This window comes from Phascolarctos cinereus, unplaced genomic scaffold (genome assembly GCF_003287225.1).
Source record: "Phascolarctos cinereus isolate Bilbo 61053 unplaced genomic scaffold, phaCin_HiC Scaffold_726;HRSCAF=1367, whole genome shotgun sequence".
In the NCBI taxonomy this organism is placed as follows: domain Eukaryota; kingdom Metazoa; phylum Chordata; class Mammalia; order Diprotodontia; family Phascolarctidae; genus Phascolarctos; species Phascolarctos cinereus.
The window spans coordinates 113,828,506-113,847,589 of NW_027556098.1; the positions used below are offsets into that span (position 1 = coordinate 113,828,506).

Below are 19,084 nucleotides of genomic sequence, written 5' to 3' on the forward strand. Positions count from 1 at the left end.
CATCTCTTTCACTTTAATGATCATTAACAAGAAATATAAGAGTAACAGTGTTAGCTTCAGGATTCTTGAGTTTGTGAATGGGATGTCCCAGTGAAGACTTCTCAGTGTAATTAAGGTAGTGAGTTCAGAAGGTAGGATAGGGTTAAGAATAGATTTCTGTGAGTTATTTTTTTATAGTGACATTTATCAGTAGTTAAAATTTGTCTAGTGGTTAAGTCTTAACTTACTTTTTAATCTTTTTTTAATCAAATGTGTCTTTGCCCCTAAAGGAATCTGGCTCCAGAAAACCCTTAAAAGGTTCCTTATCTACTCTCCTTATCTCCCTTTGACAGGATCTTACTCAGATGTCTTCCAGTTCCCAGCATTGTCTGTTCAATCCCTAAGACCTTCCAAAACAATTGTAAATTAGAGTCTGGTGTATGAGATTGTTCTGGGCTCCTCTCTTAATTGCACCTGTTTCTCCTGGGCCTGAGCTAACAGAGAAGGAAAAAAACAGGTTCCTTCAAAACAGAAACTTGATCACATTCTTGCCTGGAGGGATTGGGGCCAACCACATCCCTAGCTCTTCACATTCCCTCCCATCCTCTTCTCTCTACCTAAAGTTGGGGGAGGGAGGGGGGAATTGAGTCTTCAGGGTTATGTAAAGTGATTTCTACCTCTGCGGGCTGTCTCCTCTCATCAGAGTCATTGGTGTGAGGACACCCAAATCTCGAGATTTGAAATAATAATAATAATTGTAGCTATAATAAATTAACTTTCTGTTTCTCCTTGGACACCTCCGTGTTTTGTTTTATTTTTAATTGAGTGGCATCCCACACAGTTTGAATTTGGACAAGATGAGCACTTTTTTTTAGAGTAAAATGATTTATTTTTGAGGTCAAACTTCTGACAATATTATAGCAAAACCAAGACATTAAAAAAACCCAAAAAGCTAAAATCAATCAAAATTAATCAGCAACTACTATCTCATAAATACCATGTTAGCTGTAAGAATACAAAAAAGCACATTTTATTTTAATTTTTTTTGCTTCTTTCTTCTAGATTGTCCTTCATTTCTCTATATTTGCATTCCCAATCTATTGTTCTCTCTTTTATTTGATGAGACATGTCAGTGCAGATTCCAGTTTTTCTATTCTACCTATTATTTTTGCTGAGCAGCCATAAATTCTGCTTCCATAATTCTTATTTCTCTTTTGAATCACTGAGGAACAGAGTGTTGTGATTCCATGTTCTCCTCACATTCTATAGTGTTCTCTGTCTAATCAATTGTTGGATCATTTTCTTTTGTTTTGCAGTATTAATTCATAGATGCTTGAATTTGTTTATTAGATCTTGAGGCCATACTTTCTTCACTCTTTTTATTTTAACATTCATTTAATTTTTTTTCAGTCTCAAATTTCTCCTTCCCTTCAGCCTCTTCCCCCAATTAAGAAGGCAAGTAATATTATACCCACTATACATGTGAAATCATGCAAAGCATTTTTCCATATTAGCTATATTGCAAAAAAAGCAAGAAAAATAAAGAAAATTTAAAAATGTGCTTCAATCTGCACTTGTTCATCAACTCTTTTTCTCTGGAAATAGGTAACATTTTTTATCATTAGTCCTCTGCAATTGTCATGGATTATCGTATTCATTGGAGTAGCTAAGTCTTTCACAATTGGTTATTATTACAATATTGTTGTTACAGTATACAATGTTCTCCCTTGCTCTGCTCACTTCACTTTATATCAGTTCATATAAGTCTTCCCATGTTTTTCTGAAACTATCTCCTTCAGCAGTTCTTATAGCACAATAGTATTAAGATGAGCACTTTTAAGGGTAAAGCCCTTTTGATGATTCATTGGATTATAGATCTGGAGATAAAAAAGACCTTGAAGGCTGTCTAGGCTAGCCCTCTCCTTTTACAGTGGAACTTTAGGGACTTATTATGAAATTAGACTGAGTCAGATATAACTGGAGTGTTGCACATTCAGATGTAACTGGAGAGTTACATATATTTTTGCTATATAATAATAAGTGTTATAAAAATGAATATTCTATGGGGTACAGAAGTCTATCCTGCTCTACAGGAAAATAGAAGGGGAAGAGGATAAGAGAAGGGAGGGGGGGAGAGATAGAAGAGAAGGCAGACCAGGGGAAGGGGTATTCAAAATGCATGCCATCTTGGGGTGGGGGGAGGGGTGAGAAATTTGGAACTCAACAACTTGTGGAAGTGAATATTGAAAACTAAAAATAAATAAATTTATATAAAAAAATAATAAAGAGGTTAGGCAACAGGGCTTCAAAGGTCCCTTCCAGGTCTAAAAAAAAAAAAAAAAGAAAGAAAGAAAGAAACATTCACTAAAACTTGTTTGGTTCAGGGGACTAAGCTCAGATTTAAGTTCTTTTCTTCATCTTCTGAGAGTATGAAGTATCCTCAAGGACCTGGATCGGGGATGGCTCTCAGAGTTTTGATCATGCAAAGGAACTTCACCTAGGTGAATCAATTTGATGTCTTCAATGCTTATTCTTGTCAAATACCATTCTCTTGCTATGGCTAAGTAAATGTCTTTTTGTTAACTTGAAAAAAAAATAAAATAAAATGAGAGTATGCCTATTTTAAAAAAAATGAATATTCTAAAAACCACCTGAAATCTTATAGAAGTAAGGAATGAGAAAACTGAGGTCCAAAAAAGTGGTGACTTGATTCAAGTTTCTACAAGAAGTATCTAAGGTAGGATTTGAACTCAGATTCTTTGACTCCAGATCCAGTACCCTTTCCAGGTCGTGTTGGACTGCCTCTAAACTGATAAATCACATAGCTAAATTTATGTAAATGAGAGCTATTAACTACATAAGGGAATTGTTGCAAGTCAATGCTATATTATTAATTACCATATTGTTGTTCAGTTATTTCAGTCATGTCCTACTCTTTATGACCCCATTTGGGGTTTTCTTAGGAAAGATACTAGGGTGGTTTGCTATTTCCTTCTCCAACTCATTTGAGGCAATTGAGGCAAACAGAGTGAAGTGACTTGCCCAGGGTCACACAGCTAGTAAGTATCAGAAGCCAGATTTGAACTCAGGAAGATAAGTCTTCCTGACTCCAGTTCCAGCATGGTATCTCTTAGCTGCCCACTAATTACTGTAGTTACGAGTCATTAACAAAGTGATCAGATCTTAAGGAATGAAGTCTAAATTTAAAAACTGCTAGATTTTGAGTCAGAGGATTTAGGCGTGAATCCTAGCTCTTTTATTTGCTACCTAGATAATCTTTGGAAATTCATTTAATCTCTTTGTGCCTCAGTTCTTCATTTATACAATGAAGAGAACTGAATTAAATAGCTTCCAAGATCCTTTCCAGGTCTGAATCTAAGATTTTACCATCTTTAGCTGACATTCATGGCCCCACCTTGCATTTTACCCCTTGGGTGACTTTAGACTTAATCTTTATGAGCCTCAATTTTCTTGTCTATAAATCGGAATTAACAATCCCTTCAGGAGCAATGTTGTACCGAGAAATCAGCGAGCTACGTAATTTAAAATGTGGATTTATTAGCACGAGGCTGCAAGGGGTACGCACACCCAAATCAAGCAGCCCCGATCAGGGGTTGAGCTAGAGTTTATATGGAAAAGAGCATGGGAAAGAAAGGCCAGGAACACTGATGAGGTAATCCAAAGGTGCAGGTGTCTTTGGGGGCTATGGATGGGAAAGTACAGGGAGTATACTGGACAGGGAGGGAGATGGATCTTTGGAGTCTGGCAGGAGGAAGAGTCCTTGGGCTGGCCAAGGACACCCCTCTTCCTCTGTCTTGAGAGAATGCTCTGCAACAAGGGAAAGCTTTCTCACAAGACAGGAACTTACTAAGGAATTGGGAGGCTTCCAGAGACATGATCTGAGGGCTGGGGCCTGAGCAGCTCAGCTCTGTGTAGCTGTACCAGGGAGAGAGATAAGGGTCATGCTGAGGCCCATGCATGAATAACTGCTAGGCACAGTGTCCTTGGGCTGGGGAGTGGTTGTCAGAGACAGTGTTTCTGAGACTAGGGAGAAATTGGGGCACAAGTACAAGCACAAGCACCTGAGCACCCCATTATTACAGGTCAGAGATCACACAACCAGACCAGGTGTCCTGGTCTGGTATAAACATAATTATCTAAAGCAATTATATTGCAAGCTTTCTTATCCATTTGCGTTGGAGGTACGGGCTATGCTGAGCTATGCAAGAGTACATTTCACTGTTGTTTAGATTTAAGAGGAAAGAGGTCTGGGGCAAGATTAAGCAGTAATTTCTGCTTTCCATGGCTTAAAGGGCCCTACTACCTATATGGTAAAATAATGTTCTGCATTACAGCAATACCACCAACCTCACAGTGATGGGCCCAAAGTCCTAGACCTCTTCAACAGGGCTGTCGTGAGGATCAAAGGAGAGGGCAATAGATTTGGTTCAAATCCTGCTTTTGCCATATCTTAACTGTGTGACCTTGGGCAAGTCATGGCTTCTCTGGGCTTGTTTCCTTAGTTTTAAAATAAGGAAGCTAGATTGCCTCTAAAATGTCTTCCAGCTTGAAATATATATAAAGCATTTTGCAAGCCTTAAAATGTTATATAATTTCAGGGATGAAGATGTAAATTGTTAGAAATTGAAAGTTCACATGTAAATACATGTTTATGTGTTACCAAGCTTACCATTGAGCCTTTTTCATTTGAAAATGTATTCTGTTGATTGCCTTTCTTCCAGATGAGAGAAAATAATTTCAGAAAGTCCTCAGCCCAAGCTATTTCTGAAACTGCAGGGCTCAAATGAATGACACATGTTTTTCACATCTGGCCTGATCTATACAGCTCTGATTCAGAGTTCAACATTCTACCCATATGTGAGATATGTAAACACTTTTCCTACTCACACGCTCAGACACACACACACACACACACACACACACACACACATAGGCATAGAGCTGTGCACAATTTTGTACATCTATATATGGAGGTATATGTGCATGTACAGGTAGGTGATTTGTATGGTGAGAACTTTTGGTTATCTGTAGGTTGATTAAATACTTTGTGAAAGCAGTTTCTGTCCCCTTCTTAAGTCCCTGGCTGGCTTTCCCCTTGCCAGAATACTTTTGAGTCATTCTCCCCAAAACTTCTCGTAAACCACTGACCTCCCCTGTTTGGTATATATTTAGAGACTTGTTCTAAAATTAGTCTGAGTCAGATGTAATTAGGGAGGAGAATCTGTTACAAAAGTAAAAATTCTAAAAACCACCTGAAGTCTTATAGAACTAATAATAATAATAATAGTAACTTATGTTTGTGAAGCAATTAACGTTTTGCAAAGTGCTGTATCTTACTTGAGCCTCACAACAACTCTGTGCTGTGAATACTATAGATATCACCCCCATTTTATAGATGAGGAAACTGAGGCTCAAGAAGTGAGGTGAATTATTCAAGGACACACATCTAGAACTGTGAGGGGCAGGATCTGAACCTAAGTCTTCCTGAGTCCATTATGCCATTCTACCTCTCAAATTGTTTTGTTGATTATCAGCTTCTATGCATTACTCAGGGAAGGTAGGTGGCACAGTGGATAGAGAGCGCTGGGTCTGGAGTCAGGAAGACCTGAGTTCAAATCTGGCCTCAGGCATTCACTAGCTGTGTGAGTCTGGGCAAGTCACTTAAGCCTGTTTGCCTCAGTTTCCTCATCTGTAAAATGAGCTGGAGAAGGAAATGGCAAACCACTCCAGTATCTTTGCCAATGTGTGAGATGCCACTTAAATTAAAAAAAAACACAGAGGTATCCAAGGAGAAACGGAGAGTTAATTTATTATTATTATTTCAAATCTCGAGATTTGGGTGTCCCTCCACCAGTATGCTCTGATGAGGGGAGACAAAGACACAGAAACAGAAAGCCAGGTTAAATAGACCTAAGGAGTAAATTCCCCCTCCCACTAGCTGTCCCTTAGCCAGGCCATTATGGCAGAAAGATGATTTACAACCGTTTTGGAAGGTCTGAGGGACTGAATAGACAATGGGGATAGATAATGGAGGGAACTGGAAGGCATCTGAGTAAGGTCCTTTCAAAGGGAGATAAGGGGAGTAGATAAGGAATCTTTTAAGGGTTTTCTGCAGCCAGATTCTTTTTAGGGGCAAAGGCACATCTGAATAAGATTAAAAAGTAGGCTAAGGCTTAACAACTAGGCAAATTTTAACTACTGATATATGGCACTAAAAAAACTTACAGAAATCTATACTTAACCCTATCCTGCCTTCTGAACTCATTACCAGATTCAGGATAGTCTTATCCCAAACCTTAACTACACTGAGAAGTCTTCACTGGGACATCCCATTCACCAAGAAAACCCAAAGGGGGGGGGTTGCATTAAGAGTTCACGACTGAAACTACTGAACAACAATGCATCACTCATTCTACTAACTACCCTGTATCTCCTTCCATTTCATTTAAAATAGAAAATTGACAGTTTTCTATATTTAAATCTGTCTAGACCTGGAGCTACAGATGTGCCCAATTTTGCTAAATTTAACCATCTGTAGATGTAAAGCCAGGGATCAGTGTAGACAGAAACTATTCTACAACCACTGACTGTACCCCTCTTAGCCTATTGAGTGAGCCAAAATATGTATATGACCATTTAGTGTGGATGTGTACTACTCAACACAATAGAATATTACCACTGGTAAAAGAAGTCAGTAATGACAATAGTTGTCAGTTATATGGCTCTTTAAGGTTTGCAAAGTACTTTGCATACATTCTCTCCTTTGAATCTTACAACAACCCCATGAGGTAAGAGACATGGTTATTATTATTCTCATTTTATAGATGGGGAAATCTATTGGCTATAACCCACTGCCTACAATCTCAGGATGTGAGTTACTGATAATTAATCAATGAATGGTGTCTTCATATCACCTGCCAGGCAGGCCCCTCAGTCAGGCTCTCTAGGCATGTTCTTCCTCGAAACTCAATTCGTGAAAGCTGGGGATGACTCTCTTTTCAATTCACAGAGGTAGCATTCCTCAAAACTCTCTCCTTTCTCAACTTTTAACTGTACTGTCTTTTGGGTGGGATATTTCCCAAATGTCATGCCTGATAGTGGGAGAGTGGGGAAACTCCTCCCTTCCTCTTAGAAATGATTCCTTGTCTATGGCTCAAATCTTCTTCCATAGCTAGCTCTCTTCTCTACTGCCAGAAGTCACAATCTTCAGCTGTCTCCCATTTTACAGACAGATAGTGTTTGGCTTTTTAAAGGGCCATCAGGGGCATAGTGGATCCTTGGCAAACCAATGACTTTAATCTCATCAATTTAATTTTGATCTGAGAACTAAAGAAGGTACAGAGTACAAACCCTTCTTATATATTGTTTAAGACCTTGACACCCCTTTGTCTCTTTTTAACACCCCTTAACTTCTGTGATTTCTTCCTTTGGGCTGGAGGGAAATCAATTAGTCAGGGGTGATCCGATCAATTCCACTCCCTTCCCCCAACTACTTGTGTAACCTTGAGTGGAATCACTTTGCTTGTTGGAATCTCAATTTCTTATTTGTAAAATGAAGAAATTGAATTGAATGGACTCTTACAGCTAGCCACATTTTATACATCTGCATATTGCTCTAGGTGCTTAGTCAATATTTGTCAAATCAAGAGACATTTCCATGAAAACTTTCCTTAAGGAAGCCAAAGAACCAAATCAAAGGACTACTTTTGCATCTGGAGAGAAAGAGAAGAGCATAGGCTAACTGAGATTGGTAGATACTAGGGAAAAGAGGGAGAAGTTGATCAGATGTCTGAATCAGAAACAGGAACAGGGGTCCGGGAGAGATCTGTTGCTCGGTCAGTCTGGAGCAGACATAGAAGTGGAACAGAAAGAGAAGGCACACGTCTTGGATAGTCAGTGAGAGATGGAACTCACTAGGCTGCAACCTGACTAGACCTGGATACTTGGACAGAAGTATTCAGGACTCAGAGGCTTTCCGAAGTCCTCCAAATGGGACAAAGCAAGGTGCCATATCTACAACTTGTTTTTAACCTATCTAAACTTGTTCATAGTCATGGGATTTAGGAGGAGTGGAAGGAGTCTTAGAGACTATCTAGGCTACCTTCTTACTTTACAAGTAAGGGAACTGGGACCCAGAGAGAGGAAATAACTTGATTAAGTTGCAGAGCCAGAATTTAAGCTCATGTCCTGCGATTCCAAATTCAGTGATGTTTCTACTTACTCTTACTTACTACTATTTATTATATACTTACAAATGATAGAGAGGCAGGGGCAGCTAGGTGCAGTGGATAGAGTCCTGGGCCTGAGGTCAGGAAGACTCATCTTCCTAAGTTCAAATCTGGCCTTAGACACTTACTAGCTGTGTGACCTTGGGTAAATCACTTAACCCAGTTTACTTCAGTTCCACATCTGTAAAATGAGCTGGAAAAGGAAATGGCAAATCACTCCAGTATCTTTGCCAAGAAAACTCCAAATGGGATCACGAACAATCAGAAATGATTGAACAACAACAATAAAGAGAAATAAAGTTTGTGTGTTTCTTACATCTGTGGTGATGCTACCTTGTGTTTCACTGACCTGAAAGTGTGTTAATGTTAGCAGGTTATTTGGGACAGGGGGACACAAGATAAATGGATGACTAGATTTTTGAAGTTATACTCACAGAAAATCATTCCATCCCTTTTTTTGTGGAAGGAAGAAAGTGAAGGGAGGAAGTGATGAAGGAGTGAGGATGGAAAGGCAGAAGAAAGGGTAGCAGAGGACCCCAAAAGAGCAGCCCAGATGAAGAGGACCAGCAAAGGGCAGCAGAGAGTAACCTGACAAAGGAAGACCAGCATGGTGGCCGAGAAGAAGGGAGAAGACCCCAACAGTGTGGCCCAGAAGCCCAGCATAGCAACCTGTAGCTTTTTGACATCACCATATCAGCTGAGTGACATTGGCAGCTCTGTAGGGAGAATAGCCAGCAGCAGTGCCAGAGGAAAAAAAAGGATTTCAACAGGGACTCTAGAAGTCCAAGTCACCTTGGTTATGTGCACTTCCCCATGCCCATGTTCCATTTACACAGGGTCCCTTGTCATTAATATTTCCTACTCATGTGTTCCCTCTCCCATTGTTAGCATGGTAACCTATGGGAAGGGCACTATTGTTTATACAGGGGCATGTCCCTTCTCATTTATATTGCTGTGTGGTTTAATTAAATGTCTTTTGGTTAGAACTGGTATGGTTGTTCAAACATTGGTTTGTTGCGGTTTTACAATACTGATCCAAAGTTTGCCTGAAATGTGAGTGTTTGTCTACCAGCAAGGGCTACATTTTCAGAACAAGGGAAATCATTAAGAGAGGCAGCTAGGTGGCGCCATCGATAGAGCACTGGCCCTGAAGTCAAGAGGACCTGAGTTCAAATGTGGCCTTAGATCAAACACTTGACACTTGCCAGCTGTGTGACCCTGGGCAAGTCGCTTAACCCCAATTGCCTCAAAAAAAAAAAAAGAGGCAGTCACCAGTCACCTGATCAGCCCATGTTCAACTCCAGGAGCCTGATCTCTGCCAGAGACTCAGGTCTTGTGGAATGGGGAGCTTGTAACATAGAATGGTATTTCCGTTCCATTGTAACAATGCTCTCTGATACAGACCAGAGGAGGTATTTTGGTCAGATTATCTCTCTGAACTCTATGTTGGATGATAAGACAATAATCCCAGAGACCCATTTCCCCAAATTTAACCTACAGGTGGATTTCCTTCTCTGGTGTTTTCTCACTTTTTGCAGGAAATTGGACTAGTGCTTAGGCTAGATTCAGTTCCCAGGATGGTGAAACTTTTTCATCACACCATTTCTCAAAGTTCCTGGAAGGGAAAATGTGTCACGTTCTTTCCATTAGCCTTCCTTGCTTCCTTCCTTCTCTTGGGGATGGGCACCTGAGGATGCCCATCAGGACAGACCTACTTAACCTGCTGTTAACCTTAATATTATTCTTCTATTCAAAGAGGAATATGGGGTTCCTTGAATGGAAGAACAGGGCATCCCCAGGTCAGAGAAGTCCCCAAACAGAAGGTTCTGTATCCATCAGGCTTTGTCACTACCTCTCTTAGGTAACTTTCCCCTGCCACCACCAGGGTATCAAGATGAGGGGATTTCTCCAGCAAAGACCTTGACTTTAGGCTCCATTTCTTCCCCTTCCCCTCTTACACTTCCCTATTTGTATCAATGTCATATGTCTAGTGACGTTCATTCAAGAGCATAATCGTTTTTAATGTAGTGAAAAGGAATGGCCAAGTACAAGTTATGGTATAGAAATGTTACAGATACATAATCTTACATTAATCAATGAACTTGGAGCAGGTTTAAAGCAAGACTATAGGCAAGTCACTTTCTCTTCTCTGTGTTGACTCAGAAAATGCTTCAGCCCACAGAAAATCTCTGACTATCCTTACCCTTAATGATGATGAAGATGATGATAATGATAGCTAGCATTTATAGAAAGGGCAAGAAGTGGTTCAGTGAATAGAGTGCCAGGCCTTGGAGTCAGGAAGACCTGAGTTCAAATGTGGCCTCAGACACTTACTCGCCGTGTAACCCTAGGTAAGTCACTTAACCTAGTTTGCCTCAGTTTCCTCATCTGTAAAATGAGCTGGAGAAGGAAATGGTAAACCATTCCAGTACCTTTGCCAAAAGAACCCCCAAAAGGGGTCATGAAGAGTCAGACAGGACTGAACATGACTGATTGACAACAACAACAAAACGAAAAGCATTCAAAATATAGAGACTTACTAGAAGAAATTAATACCTCATGGAAACAGGACCAGGTACATATCATCCTTGTCTTGTTTGCCACTAGAGTTGTCCCAAAGATGTTTTGGATGAGTCTAAAGAAGATGAGATTATATCCCAATGCTCTTATTCAATTATAAAAAGCAGGTCTCTTTATATATCTGTGTAATAGTCTAGAGAACATAAAATATAAAAGAATTATAGCTGGATAATAACTTGTCCTCCAGCCGTTTCTATCTGAGCCCCATCAAAAAATACAAGAAATCAGATTATAATCATAATACATAAAGTAACAACAGAAGAATAATGAACTGTTCCAGGACCTTTCTAGAGGCCCCTAGATGGAGCCATGGAGAGAGTGCTGGGCCTGGAGTCAGGACACCTAAATTCAAATCCAGCCTCAGATACTTACTAGCTGTGTGACACTGGGCAAGTCATTTAACCTGTCTGTCTCAGTTTCCTCAACTGTAAAGTGGGGACAATAATAGCACCTACCTCCCAGGGTTGTTGTGAGGATCAAATGAGATAATATTTATAAAGTACCTGGTGCATAATAGGAACTTAAATGTTTATTCCCTTCCCTTATCTGAACTATTTAGGATATAAAATGAGAAGAATGAGAACAATAATGAGTTCATGTTTATAAAGCACCTTATGGTTTACAAAACACTTTATTTATGTTATCTTTGGCTACTTGGTACACAATCTGGAGAGAGCTGGATTCAAATCCTCTCTCTAAAACTCTGGCCATTTGTGTGGCCAAGGGCAAGTCTTATCTAAGCCTCAGTTTCCTCATCTGTAAAATGACAAAAACAATGCCAACGGTACTTATCTCCGAGTAGGTTGTAAGGAGCTAATGAGATTAGTGTACGTAGAGCAAGTCATAACTCTTCAAATGTATGAATGTCACCTGTTATTTCATCTATCATAATCACCTTTTGAGACAAATATGATAATTATATCCTGAAGAAGTTACAATATCACAAAATCACAAAACTAGTTAGTGAAAAATCTGAAAGTAGGACTATGTCTCTTGCATTTAATTACAATTCAACACTAAAGGTCCAGTTGTTCTGAACATACAAATCTATCCTGACTTTGGACTGGTGAATGTCTATGTGACATAGTTTTAGAATAGCATTAGGGGGGTCATTTTCTTCAGATTTCGCATATGCCTTCCCCTAAGGTACCCAAAGCTCTTGAATTCCCCTGATCTTCAGTTCCTTGTCATATGCCAGATTTCTAATTATAGCTTTTTGGAGGGTCCTCCCCACCATTCTGGAAAGCCTTAGCTTCTCTGGCTTGAGCTGGACCTTTCAGTAAATCAGTTTAAGTACCAATAGGTTTTTCCCTTCTCTTCAAAGGAAAAGGAGCTCTAATCCTACTAGCAGTTGGGATTGTCCCTCAAATGAAGAATAACCTTTTATTACATCATTGCTCTAATGCTGGCATGTTATGGCCTCCCTAGGTTCTGGGGTTTCCCTCATCCTTGTCCACATAGCAGCTTGTCCGTGCAATGGAACTCATCTTCAGATTGCCTTAACCCAGTGGTGTGCTGATAAATGTGTAACAGTCTCACTGCGAAAAAAATAACATGCCTAAGATACACTTTTAAATTTAATCTGCATTATCAACATTTTATCCATCATTTTCTTAAATATAGATATCAGAACAATAAATCAAACCCTGATTTATGTGTTTGTCAATTCCTGAGGTGTAAATGCTTACCATGGAAATTTAACAATTTCTCTAGCCAGTAAGAGCCAACAACTCCAATTCATTGCTGCCTGCAACCTCCTCTTAATGCTCACCTCAACCCTGAATCCTGACTCAAATAAACTTCTTTAACAATATAGATATTTGGTATATTTATAGCTGCTCTTTTTGTGGTAACTAAGAATTGGAAATTGAAGGGATGCCCATCAATTGGGGAATGACTAAACAAGCTGTGGTATATGATTATGATGAATATTATTGTGCTATAAGAAAGGACAAGCAGGATCATTTCAGAAAAACCTGAAAAGACTTACATGAACTGATGCATAGTGAAGTGAGCAGAACCAGGAGAATGCCGTACATAGTAACAGCAATATTATTCAATGAAGAATTCAGTGAAGGACTTAAAGCTATTCTCAGCAATACAATGATCCAAGACAATCCCAAAGGACTAATAATGAAGCATATTCTCCACCTCCAGAGAAATAACTAATATTGTTTGAATACAGAGTGAAGCATGCTATTTTCACTTTCTTTCATCTCTTTTCTTTTGAGTCTTCTTGTATAAAATGATCAATATGGAAATGTTTTACATAATTGCACATATATATAATATATACATATATAAAAACCTATATCAGATCGTTTATTGTCTCAGGGAGGGGGGTGAGGGGAGAGGAAGAGAGGGAGGGATAAAATTTGGAACTCAAAACTTCAAATAAAAATGTCTAAAAATTTTTTTAAAAGATATTTGGTTACTTTCTCTTTCTTCCTGCCCTGGAACAAGGGTTGTATTCTCTTCTTGGTAACAAAACCTGGTAGTTGCATTCAAAATATTCTCCTCCTTTTCCCTCAAATTGATTGCCTTTGCTTCTACTACTCTGGGGAAAGGTGTTACTAATCCCAAATGCCCAGAATGCTGCTAATTGGCTGCATAATCTTTGTAGATGGAATTGGAAGATGGAGCCTAAGCTCTGCATAGAACAAGACTAATCCTTTGCATGGGGCATCACTTTTTTTTTTTGGGGGGGAGCAATGGGGATTAGGTGACTTGCCCAGGGTCACATAGCTAGTAAGTATCTGAGGCTAGATTTGAACTCAGGTTCTTGTGACTCTAGGACCTGTGCTCTATCCACTGTAAGATCTAGCAGCCCCTCTCCTCCTTCCCAGGCATGATTTTCTATCTTACATATAGATCTCTTACCTACCTGGGAATAAACCTACTATTTTCTTTTCCATCGATCTCTCAAGTTCTTTGCTCTCCAGTCTGGATCATCTGTTTTTGGGTGAGATCTTTCTTCGGCTTTCTAGGAACCTAAATTGACAAAGTCTCCAACACTACCTCCTGTGAACTGAGTGGCCTGGCAATTACTTCAATAAGTATCTATTATGTGCTAGACATAGCTTTAGCTGCTGGGAGTACAATGGTAAAATGGAAATATTCTCTTTCCTCCAGGAGTTTACATTTTAGGGATGGTGATTGACAACTATTATGATATATACCCTACCACTGAGATTCAATGACAGGGGCCTCCTTGTATTCCTTGTACAAAACACCTTATCTCCCAACTGCTGGCTGTCCCCCATGCCTGAAACTTTCCCTCACATCCACCTCCTGGCTGCCCTGGATTCTTTCAAGTCTCAAGCTAAAGTTCCACATTATGTAGGGAGTATTTCCCCCCCCACCCCTTTTTTTTTTAGGCAATTGGGGTTAAGTGACTTGCCCAGGGTCACACAGCTAATAAGTGTCTCGTGTTTGGTCTGAAGCTGGATTTGAAATCAAGGCCTCCTGACTTCAGAGCCAGTGCTCTATCCGCTGCGCCACTAGCTGCCCCTCTCCATCCCTTTTAATGCTAGTGATTTTTCTTCTGGGATGATCTCTAATTTGTCCTGTATATACTTTGTTTGTACAAAGTTGTTTGTGTGCTTTCTCCCCATTTGACTGGGAGCTCCTTGAGAGCAGGGACTGGTTTTTTTTTTTTGCCCTTTTTTTTTACTAACCCAAGCCTCAAGTCCATTTACATATGACTCTGCTCAGTTATGGAAAATTATTACTGGAGCCTCCAATAATTACTGGAACATCCAATAATCATTCTCTGTCACTAAGACTGATCTAATGCAAGTAGACTAGAGCTCTGGGTTACATTTGTATCCCTAACACTTAGCACAGTGCTGGCCTGTAGTAGCTGTGAATAACTGCTTGTATATCACGGCCATGCAGAGAAGTAAATCTATAGTGTATACTAAGTAGCACAAAGTAATTTCAAGAGGGTAAGGAGCATAGGTAACTGGGAATAGGAGTAGTCTTTTGTAGGACGTGGCCCCCGGATTGTGTTTCGAAGGACAAGTCTGTTGTGAATTTTGTCTTGAAAGTTATAAAGAATTGCTGAAGATTTTTATAACATAGACCTGTGTTTTTAGGAATATCAAACTGACATCTTCGTAGAGAACTGATTGGAAAAGGGGGAGATTGGAAGTAGTAATGCCAATTAAGAGGCTATCGGAAGTAGTAATGCCAATTAAGAGGCTACCGTAATAGTCAAGATGAGAAGTATGGAGGGCCCAGTGAGGGGAGAGGCAGCTAGTGGAGATAAAAATACGGATGAGAGAGATGTTTGGGAGATAGAATTGAAAGTATTTAGCAATTGGTTGGATATGGGGAGTGTGAGAGAGAGGGAAGAGTTCAGAATGACTCTAAGGTTGTGAACCTTAGAAGAACGGTATTTTGGGGAGAAATGGCTTTGTAAACCTTGGAGCACTGTATAAATGGGAATTGTTCTTCGTGTTAACTATCTTTATGGTTCTCATGGCTGAGCCCTGGACCCAAAGCCTGTTTTCTTCCTAGACAGAGCATATGTGAAATGACTAATTAGGACAACGCCACCTGCCATTGATTATTACAATTCCTCTGGCAACAGATAAAACCATTCATAGAGAGGGTTTAAAAAAAACAACCAAATACTCTTGGGAGATAATAGAGATTGCTCTAAACTTATTCAGGCTGAGATCGTTAAAGCTTCAGAGCAAGTTTTGGTTTGTATAGACCTGAGAACATTTGGCTGGAGTTAGGGAGTGAAAAAGGGAAGAGCAGTTCTGGGGGAAATAAAGGCAAAAAATCATCTGCATAATTTGTCAAGGCAATCCCTGCCTGAAGATAGTAAAGTACTAGAGATTCCTGAGGAGAGACCTTAGCACGTCCCCTCCCCCCAAGTGTACATGTAGAATATTTTGTCAAGACAAGATAATTTTCCAGAGAATGTTAGATACTAAATAAGCAAAAACAAACTTAAAAAAACATATTTATGACATTAAGTAGATTCCTTATAGTAGCATATGATACTACTTCTGGAATTGCTAAGTATAAGAAGCTTAATTTGAAAAGGGAAACATTGGTATTAACTGGACCTGTTATATATCGTATGTCATATATATCATATATATGCATATATAGGTTTATATATGTATATCTATATATCTACAGTTGAATTGCACTTGACAAATCATTCTTAAAGCAGCACTGAACGGTTCCACTTCCAGATAAAATAATAGGAAAGAAAATTTCCTATGTATCTGAGAACTTTTGTAATCTATTAATCAAGAAACTAAAATCTTCCTATTTTGCATTACAAATGGATGAAGCAACAGATATAGTTAATATATATTATATAAATATACACATCTTTACATGTGCACTGCAGTTCTGTGTATGTGTGTATGTGTGTGTGTATGTGTGTGTATAAAATTTCATTTGATCCTTACAAAAACCTTTGAGGTCTTAGGTACTATTTATTATCCCCATTTTATAGTTGAGAAAACTGAGATTGAGGGAGATTAAATGACTTGTAACAGCTATTAGGAGGTGGTTAGGTGGCACAGGCCTGTAGTCAGGGAGACTCATCTTCCTGAATTCAAATCTGGCCTCAGACACTTACTAGCTGTGTGATGGGCAAGTCACTTAACCCTGTTTGCCTCAGTTTCCTCATCTGTAAAATGAGCTGGAGAAGGAAATGGCAAACCACTCCAGTATCTCTGCCAAGAAATGCCAAATAGGGTCACGAAGAGTCATAAAAATGACTCAACAACAATAACAATAACAACACAGCTATTAAAGTGGCTGAAGCAGATATAGGTCTTCCTGACTTACTGCGTCGTTTAGCTGCCTTCTGGGAGAGGACAGAGGGAACAGAAGTAATGAGGAATAGTGGTTACTGGTGACTTTTATGTCCCCACTTCCTCAAGAGCCACAGGGCCCAGTATCAGAGCCATCGCCTCTTACGCTCTCAACCACTGTCACCAAGTTAAGATAAAAGACCGGGTTCCCTAGAGGTTGGTGTGATGCCACCGCCTTCCAGAATAAAACCTTGGTTGAGCAGATATGTAACTACAAATCTAAAAGTTCTGGAAATGTTGGAGTTTTTCAAGCAAAAAGAAATAATTGTGTGGTTCCTAGTTTTGTTTGGGAGGAAGAGTTGGGAAAGGGGAGTGATGAATGAGGGGAAGGAAATCAGAGATGCAGGGTTCAACTGGTCCTCAGTTTTCTGAGCATACAGAACTGCAGTGCATATACCCTGAAAGGCAAACACACAAAAGCAACCCTTGTTCACAAAGGAATTTACGTATGGAGAGACCACATGTAAATAAAATACCCAGAGAACAGAAGAAAGTTAACTTTAAAGAGGGAGGCTCGAATGGCAGATCTATGGTTCCTAACTTCCGATATACATTCCCCAGCAGGATGTGAGAAGCTTGTCAAAGAGTTAAAATGAATATTTGGTAAATAGTTATATTATCCTATTATAATTCATTGAATGCTTATTTTATTTCCTATTGCTTGGTGAACCCTAGAGTTTATTTCCTCTTACTTTGAATATAGGGGCAGTTATGCGGCACAGTGGATAGAGTGCTGGGCCTGGAGAAAGGGAGACTCATGTTCTTGAGTCCAAATCTGGCCTCAGACACTTACTAGCTGTGTGACCTCAGGCAAGTCACTTCACTCTGTTTGCTTCTGTTCTTCATCTGTAAAATAAGCTGGAGAAGGACATGGCGGACCACTCTAGCATTTTTGCCAAGAAAACCCCAAAGAGTTGAATACAACTGGAAAATGGCTGAATAACAACAAATATTGAGTATTGAGAGGGTTCACTAAAAATTAAGGGATACAGGGACTGAAAAAAGACCATGCATATACAGTTTAGATAGTTTTCTACAAAAATCTTACTACTCCCGGGATGTAAATAGTTTTGTGGGAGTAAAGGCTAGAAAACAATATAGAAAAACCTTATCTTAAACTTGTATTCATTATTCTATAAAGCAGTTCAACATTCAAAAATTTTCATTCACTACTTATCTGCAATTTTCATAAAATGAAACAAATTCTGGGGATGGGAGGAAGGATATTTATTCATTCATTCACCAAACATTTATTAAACCCCTCCTGTTTATTAAGCACTTCCTGGGTGCCAAGTAGGGCAGCAAGGTGGTGCAGTGGATAGAGTGCCAGGCTTGGAAACAAGAAGACTCATCTTGCTGAGTTCAAATCTGGCCTCAGACATTTACTAGCTGTGTGACCCTGAGCAAGTCTCTTCACCCTGTTTGCCTCAGTTCCTCATTTGCAAAATGATCCAGAGAAGGAAATGGCAAACCACTAGAGTCTCTCTGCCAAGAAACGCCAAATGGGGTTATGAAGAGTTGGACATGACTGAAAAATGACCAGACAACAAGTATGCCAAGTACTGTTAGGTGCTGGAGAACCAAAGATGAAATGAAAACAGTCCCTGCTTCAAGGAGTTTACATTTAAACCAGGTGTACACAAATAAATACAAAATACGTAGGTAATAGGAATCTGGTGCATGTGCAAATGCAACTCCCATTAGCTTGCTAAGATAGGTTCTCTCCATGGAGAATGTTAGGGAGCTGTGTCTGGGAAAATTATGATAACTTGAGAGGGAAGTGTTTCAGAAATAATAGAGTACATGTAGACATTCTGTGACTGGCATTGAAGCTGGGGCTCTTTGGTTGGCTGCATATATATTCAAGGGCTCATTGTTTCAGTACTCATGAGGGAGCTCTGTGTGAAGGATGTGAACTAAGCCTATGACATGGGTTAGAAAGGTCTGGAGGGCTACTCTACCTCCCGCGATTCCTAAATTCAGGTTTGCAACCAGCACAGCATTGATGACCCAAAGAGCAAGGGGTGACCTTTGTGAGTGATCTTTGGGACTCTGCCCAGCAGTTAGTTGAGACGCAGGCTCATCAGGCAGTCATGCCACATCTGGACATGAATTTTGGTAGGACCAATGCTGTTTAGAAACTGAGCTACTCCCCCAGAGGCTGAAGTGGTATAGGGGAGAGTTTACCCCAGACATGTTGGGAAGGGGAGGATGTTTTTATTTTTGCTTGCCAGTTTGTTCTGCCTGTATCTTTGAAGTCAATATCCTTTTGAAAAAGGTAATCATTGTTAGATGTTAAATGGATGGTGTACCAGTTATCACCCTCCAGCGATGGGGGAAACATACCTAGTAGGGCTTGAGAGAAGAACAGTAAAAAAAAAAAAAGCAGAAAGAGTCTGGAACCTTGAGGAGAAATGTAGTCTGCATGAC

At 39.7% G+C, this 19,084-nt stretch overlaps 1 protein-coding gene across 1 annotated transcript in view; it reads left to right on the forward strand.

The window, feature by feature from the left end:
• The window catches only part of CD86 (CD86 molecule), a 159,593-nt gene that overhangs the window by 66,612 nt on the left and 73,897 nt on the right, over positions 1–19,084 (forward strand). The gene's annotated exons all lie outside the window — the stretch shown is intronic.